Here is a 9351-nt window from a genome sequence, read left to right on the forward strand (position 1 = left end):
ATTATGCAACTATGTGAAGACTCTCTAACATTTAATAATTTCAGATCTTGGTATTTTATTCAAGCAGCAAGAAAAGCAAAACAAAATAAAATGACTCTCCAAGCAAAACACATATCATGTGGCGAATAAAAATATAGCTCCAAGTAAAGTTACCGATGAACTAAGACAAAAGAAGGGATGCCTTCCAGGGCATCCCCAAGCTTAGGGTCTTGGATATCCTTGAATATTACCTTGGGGTGCCTTCGGCATCCCCAAGCTTAGGCTCTTGCCACTCCTTATTCCATAGTCCATCGAATCCTTACCCAAAACTTGAAAACTTCACAACACAAAACTTAACAGAAAACTCGTAAGCTCCGTTAGTATAAGAAAGTAAATCACCACTTCAAGGTACTGTAATGAACTCATTATTTATTTATATTGGTGTTAAAACTACTGTATTACAACTTCTATATGGTTTATAAATTATTTTACTAGCCATAGATTCATCAAAATAAGTAAACAACACATGAAAAACAGAATCTGTCAAAAACAGAACAGTCTGTAGTAATCTGGATCAAACGTATACTTCTGGAACTCATAAAATTCTCAAATAAATTTCTGGACCTGAGTAATTTATATATTAATCATCTGAAAAAAGAATTAACTAAATAGCACTCTCCAAATAAAAATGGCAGCAATTCTCGTGAGCACTAAAGTTTCTGTTTTTTACAGCATGATCGCAAAGACTTTCCCCAAGTCTTCCCAAAGGTTCTACTTGGCACAAACACTAATTAAAAGCATATAACCACATCTAAAAAGAGGCTAGATGAATTATTTATTACTAAACAGGAACAAAAAGCAAGGAACTAAAATAAAATTGGGTTGCCTCCCAACAAGCGCTATCGTTTAACGCCCTAGCTAGGCATGATGATTTCAACGATGCTCACATAAAAGATAAGAATTGTAACATAAAGAGAGCATCTTGAAGAATATGACTAGCACATTTAAGTCTAACTCACTTCCTATGCATAGGGATTTTGTGAGCAAACAACTTATGGGAACAATAATCAACTAGCATAGGAAGGTAAAACAAGCATAACTTCAAAACTTTAAGAACATAGAGAGGAAACTTGATATTATTGCAATTCCTACAAGCATATATTCCTCCCTCATAATAATTTTCAGTAGCATCATGAATGAATTCAACAATATAACCAGCACCTAAAGCATTCTTTTCATGATCAACAAGCATAGAAAATTTACTACTCTCCACATAAGCAAATTTCTTCTCATGAATAATAGTGGGAGCAAACTCAACAAAATAACTATCATGTGATTGAAAATTAAGATCAAGATGACAAGTTTCATGGTAAGCATTGTTCTTTAAAGCATACGTGTCATCACAATAATCATCATAGATAGGAGGCATGCTTTCATCATAATAAATTTGCTCATCAAAACTTGGGGGACAAAAAATATGATCTTCATCAAACATAGCTTCCCCAAGCTTGTGGCTTTGCATATCATTAGCATCATAGATATTCAAGGAATTCATACTAACAACATTGCAATCATGCTCATCATTCAAATATTTAGTGCCAAACATTCTAATGCATTCTTCTTCTAATACTTTGGCACAATTTTCCTTTCCATCATACTCACGAAAGATATTAAAAAGATGAAGCGTATGAGGCAAACTTAATTCGATTTTTTATAGTTTTCTTTTTAAACTAAACTAGTGATAAAACAAGAAACTAAAAGACTCGATTGCAAGATCTAAAGATATACCTTCAAGCACTCACCTCCCCGGCAACGGCGCCAGAAAAGAGCTTGACGTCTACTACACAACCTTCTTCTTGTAGACATTGTTGGGCCTCCAAGTGCAGAGGTTTGTAGGACAGTAGCAAATTTCCCTCAAGTGGATGACCTAAGGTTTATCAATCCGTGGGAGGCGTATGATGAAGATGGTCTCTCTCAAGCAACCCTGCAACCAAATAACAAAGAGTCTCTTGTGTCCCCAACACACCCAATACAATGGTAAATTGTATAGGTGCACTAGTTCGGCGAAGAGATGGTGATACAAGTAGTATATGGATAGTAGATAAAGGTATTTGTAATCTGAAATATAAAAACAGCAAGGTAACTAATGATAAAAGTGAGCGTAAATGGTATTGCAATGCTAGGAAACAAGGCCTAGGGTTCATAATTTCACTAGTGTAACTTCCCTCAACAATAATATCATAATTGGATCACATAACTATCCCTCAACATGCAACAAAGAGTCACTCCAAAGTCACTAATAGCGGAGAACGAACGAAGAGATTATGGTAGGGTACAAAACCACCTCAAAGTTATTATTTCCAATCAATCCGTTGGGATATTCCTATAAGTGTCACAAATAGCCCTAGAGTTCGTACTAGAATAACACCTTAAGACACAAATCAACCAAAACCCTAATGTCACCTAGATACTCCAATGTCACCTCAAGTATCCGTGGGTATGATTATACGATATGCGTCACACAATCTCAGATTCATCTATTCAACCAAGACAAAGGACCTCAAAGAGTGCCCCAAAGTTTCTACCGTAGAATCACGACGAAAACATGTGCCAACCCCTATGCATAGGTTCATGGGCGGAACCCGCAAGTTGATCACCGAAACATACATCAAGTGAATCATGTGGTATCCCATTGTCACCACAGATACGCACGACAAGACATACATCAAGTGTTCTCAAATCTATAAAGACTCAATCCGATAAGATAACTTCAAAGGGGAAACTCAATTCATTACAAGAGAGTAGAGGGGGGGGGGAGAAACATCATAGGATCCAAATATAATAGCAAAGCTCGCGATACATCAAGATCGTATCACCTCAAGAACATGAGAGAGAGAGAGATCAAACACATAGCTACTGGTACATACCCTCAGCCCCGAGGGAGAACTACTCCCTCCTCGTCATGGAGAGCACCGGGATGATGAAGATGGCCACCGGAGAAGGATTGCCCCCTCCGGCAGGGTGCCAGAACGGGTCTAGATGGGCTTTCGGTGGCTACGGAGGCTTCTGGCGGTGGAACTCCCAATCTATTGTGCTCACGGATGTTTTTAGGGTATATGGAGATATATAGGCGGAATAAGTACGTCAGGGGGGCCACGAGGGGCTCACGAGGGTGGAGGGCGTGCCTAGGGGGGGTGGGCGCGCCCCCTGCCTCGTGACCTCCTCGCAGATCCCCCGACGTGCACTCCAAGTCTTCTGGGCTTCTTTCCTTCCTTCCAAAAATGAGTTCCGTGAAGTCTCAGGTCAATTGGACTCCGTTTGGTTTTCCTTTTCTTTGAAACCCTAAAACAGGGTAAAAACAAAAACTGGCACTGGGCTCTGGGTTAATAGGTTAGTCCTAAAAATGATATAAAAGTGTATAATAAAGCCCATAAACATTCAAGACAGTAAATAATATAGGATGGAGAAATCAAAAATTATAGATACGTTGGAGACGTGTCAAGGCGTTACTCTATTTTTAACTTAATACTCTAGATGCATGCTGGATAGCGGTCGATGGTGGAGTAATAGTAGTAGATGCAGGCAGGAGTCGGTCTACTTGTCTCGGACGTGATGCCTATATACATGATCATACCTAGATATTCTCATAACTATGCTCAATTCTGTCAATTGCTCAACAGTAATTTGTTCACCCACCGTAGAATACTTATGCTCTTGAGAGAAGCCACTAGTGAAACCTATGGCCCCGGGTCTCTTTCTCATCATATCAATCTCCATCACTTTATTATTGCTTTGCTTTTTTACTTTGCCTTTTACTTTTCACTTTTCATCTCTATACCAAAAATACCAAAAATATTATTTATCATCTCTATCAGATCTCACTTTCGTAAGTGACCATGAAGGGATTGACAACCACTAAGCACATTGGTTGCGTTGAGCTATTGTTTTTGTGTAGGTACGAGGGACTCGTGCGTAGCCTCCTACTGGATTGATACCTTGGTTCTCAAAAACTAAGGGAAATACTTATGCTACTTTGCTGCATCATCCTCTCCTCTTCAGGGAAATCCAACGCAGTGCTCAAGAGGTAGCAAGCCGTCTCTAAAGCATAACCCCAAAATGATAGCGGTAAATTAGTAAGAGATATCATAGATCACACCATATCTAGTAAAGTACGATTACAATGTTTGGACACACCATTACGTTGTGGTGTTCCGAGTGGCGTGAGTTGCGAAACTATTCCGTATTGTTTCAAATGAAGACTAAACTCGTAACTCAAATATTCTCCTCCACGATCAGATCATAGAAATTTTATTTTCTTGTTACGATGATTTTCCACTTCACTCTGAAATTCTTTGAACTTTTCAAATGTTTCAGACTTATGTTTCATCAAGTAGATATACCCATATCTACTCAAATCATCTGTGAAGGTGAGAAAATAACGATATCCGCCACGAGCCTCAACATTCATCGGACCACATACATCAGTATGTATGATTTCCAATAAATCTGTTGCTCGCTCCATTCTTCCAGAGAACGGTGTTTTAGTCATCTTGCCCATGAGGCATGGTTCGCAAGTACCAAGTGATTCATAATCAAGTGATTCCAAAAGTCCATCAGAATGGAGTTTCTTCACGCGCTTTACACTAATATAACCCAAACGGCAGTGCCACAAATAAGTTGCACTATCATTATCAACTCTGCATCTTTTAGCTTCAATACTATGAATATGTGTATCTCCACTATCGAGATTCAAAAAGAATAGACCACCCTTTAAGGGTGCATGACCATATATTACTCATATAAATAGAACAACCATTATTCTCTGATTTAAATGAATAACCGTCTCGCATTAAACAAGATCCAGATATAATGTTCATGCTCAACGCTAGCACCAAATAACAATTATTTAGATCTAAAACTAATCCCGAAGGTAGATGTAGAGGTAGTGTGTCGACTGCGATCACATCGACTTTGGAACCATTACACGCATCGTCACCTCGTCCTTTGCCAATCTCGCTTAATCTATAGTCCCTATTTCGAGTTGCAAATATTAGCAATGGAACCAGTATCAAATACCCAGGCACTACTGCAAGAATTAGTAAGGTACACATCAATAACATGTATATCACATATACCTTTGTTCACCTTGCCATCCTTCTTATCCGCCAAATACTTGGGGCAGTTCCACTTCCAGTGACCAGTCTGTTTGCAGTAGAAGCACTCAGTCTCAGGCTTAGGTCCAGACTTGGGTTTCTTCTCCTGAACAACAACTTGTTTGTCGTTCTTCTTGAAGTTCCCCTTCTTCTTCCCTTTGCCCTTCTTCTTGAAACTGGTGGTCTTGTTGACCATCAACACTTGATGCTCCTTCTTAATATCTACCTCTGCAGCCTTTAGCATTGCAAAGAGCTCGGGAATCGTCTTATCCATCCCTTGCATGTTATAGTTCATCATGAAGCTCTTGTAGCTTGGTGGCAGTGATTGAAGAATTCTGTCAATAACACTATCATCCGGAAGATTAACTCCCAGTTGAATCAAGTGATTGTTATACCCAGACATTCTGAGTATATGCTCACTGACAGAACTATTCTCCTTCATCTTGCAGCTGTAGAACTTATTGGAGACTTGCTACCTCTTGAGCACTACGTTGGTTTTTCCTTGAAGAGGAAAGGGTGATGCAATAAAGCAGCATAAGTATTTCCCTCAGTTTTTGAGAACCAAGGTATTAATCCAGTAGGAGACCACACGTGAATCACCTAGTACCTACACAAACAAATAAGAACCTCGCAACCAACGCAATAAAGGGGTTGTCAATCCCTTCACGACCACTTGCAAGAGTGAGATCTGATAGAGATGATAGCAATAAGATAAATATTTTTTGGTATTTTTATGATATAGATTGAAATTAAATAAAGCAAAATAAACGGTGCCAGAAATGGCTTGTTGACGAGAGATTAATATGATGGAAAATAGACTGGGGGCCATAGGTTTCACTAGTGGCTTCCATCAAGATAGCATAAGTATTACGGTGGGTGAACAAATTACTGTCGAGCAATTGATAGAAAAGCGAATAATTATGAGAATATCTAGGAATGATCATGTATATAGGCATCACGTCCGCGACAAGTAGACCGGCTCCTGCCTGCATCTACTACTATTACTCCACACATCAACTGCTATCCAGCATGCATCTAGAGTATTAAGTTCATAAAAATAGAGTAACGCCTTAAGCAAGATGACATGATGTAGAGGGATAAACTCATGCAATATGATGTAAACCCCATCTTTTTATCCTTGATGGCAACAATACAATACGTGTCGGTTCCCTTTATGTCACTGGGATCGAGCACCGCAAGATTGAACCCAAAGCTAAGCACTACTCCCATTGCAAGAAAGATCAATCTAGTAGGCCAAACCAAACTGATAATTCGAAGAGACTTGCAAAGATAAACCAATCATACATAAAAGAATTCAGAGAAGATTCAAATATTGTTCATAGATAATTTAGATCGTAAACCCACAATTCATCGGATCTCGACAAACACACCGCAAAAGAAGATTACATCGAATAGATCTCCAAGAGAATCGAGGAGAACTTTGTATTGAGATCCAAAGAGAGAGAAGAATCCATCTAGCTACTAGCTATGGACCTGAAGGTCTGAAGTAAACTACTCACACATCACCGGAGAGGCCATGGAGTTGATGTAGAGGCCCTCCGTGATCAATGCCCCCTCCGTCGGAGCTCCGGAAAAGGCCCCAAGATGGGATCTCTTGGGTACAGAAGGTTGCAGCGGTGGAATTAGGTTTTCATGGTGCTCCTAGATGTTTGCGGGGTACGTGGATATATATAGGAGGAAGAAGTAGGTCGGTGGAGCAACGAGGGGCCCATGAGGGTGGAGGGCACGCCCAGGGGGTTGGCGCACCCCCTACCTCGTGGCCTCCTCGATTGTTTCTTGATGCCCACTCCAAGTCTCCTGGATCACGTTTGTTGAGAAAATCACGTTTCCGAAGGTTTCATTCAGTTTGGACTTTGTTTGATATTCCTTTTCTACGAAACAGTAAAATAGGCAAAAACAACAATTTGGGCCGGACCTCCGGTTAATAGGTTAGTCCCAAAAATAATATAAAAGTGTAAAAATAAGCCCATTAACTTCCAAAATAGATAATATAATAGCACTGAGCAATCAAAAATTATAGATACGTTGGAGACGTATCAAGACTTCATATCTCTCAATCCGGGCATTTGCTTGAAATATTAACTTCAACTCCTGGAACATCTCATATGCTCCATGACATTCAAAACAACGTTGAAGTCCCGGTTCTAAGCCGTAAAGCATGGCACACTGAACTATCAAGTAGTCATCAGCTTTGCTCTGCCAGACGTTCATAACATCTGGTGTTGCTCCTGTAGCAGGTTTGGCACCTAGCCGTGCTTCCAGGACGTAATTCTTCTGTGCAGCAATGAGGATAATCCTGAAGTTACGGACCCAATCCGTGTAATTGCTACCATCATCTTTCAACTTTGCTTTCTCAAGGAACGCATTAAAATTCAATGGAACAACAACATGGGCCATCTATCTACAACAACATAGACATGCAAAATACTATCAGGTACTAAGTTCATGATAAATTAAAGTTCAGTTAATCAAATTATTAAAGAACTCCCACTTAGATAGACATCCCTCTAATCATCTAAGTGATCATGTGATCCATATCAACTAAACCATGTCCGATCATCACGTGAGATGGAGTAGTTTTCAATGGTGAACATCATTATGTTGATCATATCTTCTATATGATTCACGCTTGACCTTTCGGTCTCTAGTGTTTCGAGGCCATATCTGCATATGCTAGGCTCGTCAAGTTTAACCCGAGTATTCTACATGTGCAAAACTAGCTTGCACCCGTTGTATGTGAACGTAGAGCTTATCACACCCGATCATCACGTGGTATCTCGGCACGACAAACTTTCGCAACGGTGCATACTCAGGGAGAACACTTGTACCTTGAAATTTAGTGAGAGATCATCTTATAGTGCTACCGTCGATCTAAGCAAAATAAGATGCATAAAAGATAAGCATCAAATGCAATCAATATAAGTGATATGATATGGCCATCATCATCTTGTGCTTCTGATCTCCATCTCCGAAGCACCGTCATGATCACCATCGTCACCGGCGCAACACCTTGATCTCCATCGTAGCATCATTGTCGTCTCGCCAATTATTGCTTCTACGACTATTGCTACTGCTTAGTGATAAAGTAAAGTCATTACAGGGCGATTGCATTGCATACAGTAAAGCGACAACCATATGGCTCCTGCCAGTTGCCGATAACTCGGTTACAAAAGATGATCATCTCATACAATAAAATATAGCATCATGTATTGACCATATCACATCACAACATGCCCTGCAAAAACAAGTTAGACGTCCTCTACTTTGTTGTTGCAAGTTTTACGTGGTTGCTACGGGCTGAGCAAGAACCGTTCTTACCTACGCATCAAAACCACAACGATAGTTTGTCAAGTTAGTGTTGTTTTAACCTTCTCAAGGACTGGGCGTAGCCACACTCGGTTCAACTAAAGTTGGAGAAACTGACACCCGCCAGCCTCCTATGTGCAAAGGACGTTGGTAGAACCAGTCTCGCGTAAGCGTACGCGTAATGTCGGTCTGGGCCGCTTCATCCAACAATACCGCCGAACCAAAGTGTGACATGCTGGTAAGCAGTATGACTTGTATCGTCCACAACTCACTTGTGTTCTACTCGTGCAAATAACATCTACGCATAAATTAGGCCCTGATGCCACTGTTGGGAACATAGTAAATTCAAAAAATTCCCTGCGCACACACAGGATCATGGTGATGCATAGCAACAAGAGGGGAGAGTGTGTCCACGTACCCTTATTGACCGAAAGCGGAAGCATTAGCACAATGCGGTTGATGTAGTCGTACGTCTTCACGATCCGACCAATCCAAGTACCAAACGCATGACACCTCCGAGTTCAGCACACGTTCAGCTTGATGATGTCCCATGAACTCTGATCCAGCAGAGCTTCATGGGAGAGTTTCGTCAGCATGACGGCATGATGACGGTGATGATGATGCTACTGACGCAGGGCTTCGCCTAAGCACCGCTACGATATGATCGAGGTGGATTATGGTGGAGGGGGGCACCACACATGGCTGGGAGAGATCAACATATCAACTTCTGTGTCTAGAGGTGCCCCCTGCCCCCGTATATAAAGGAGCAAGGGGGGAGGCGAGCCGGCCCCTGTAGGCGCGCCAGGAGGAGGAGTCCTCCTCCTAGCAGGAGTAGGACTCCCCTCTTTCCTACTCCTAATAGGAGGGGGAAAGGAAGGGGGAGAGGGAGAAG

This window comes from Triticum dicoccoides, chromosome 5A, assembly GCF_002162155.2.
Source record: "Triticum dicoccoides isolate Atlit2015 ecotype Zavitan chromosome 5A, WEW_v2.0, whole genome shotgun sequence".
NCBI classification, from domain to species: domain Eukaryota; kingdom Viridiplantae; phylum Streptophyta; class Magnoliopsida; order Poales; family Poaceae; genus Triticum; species Triticum dicoccoides.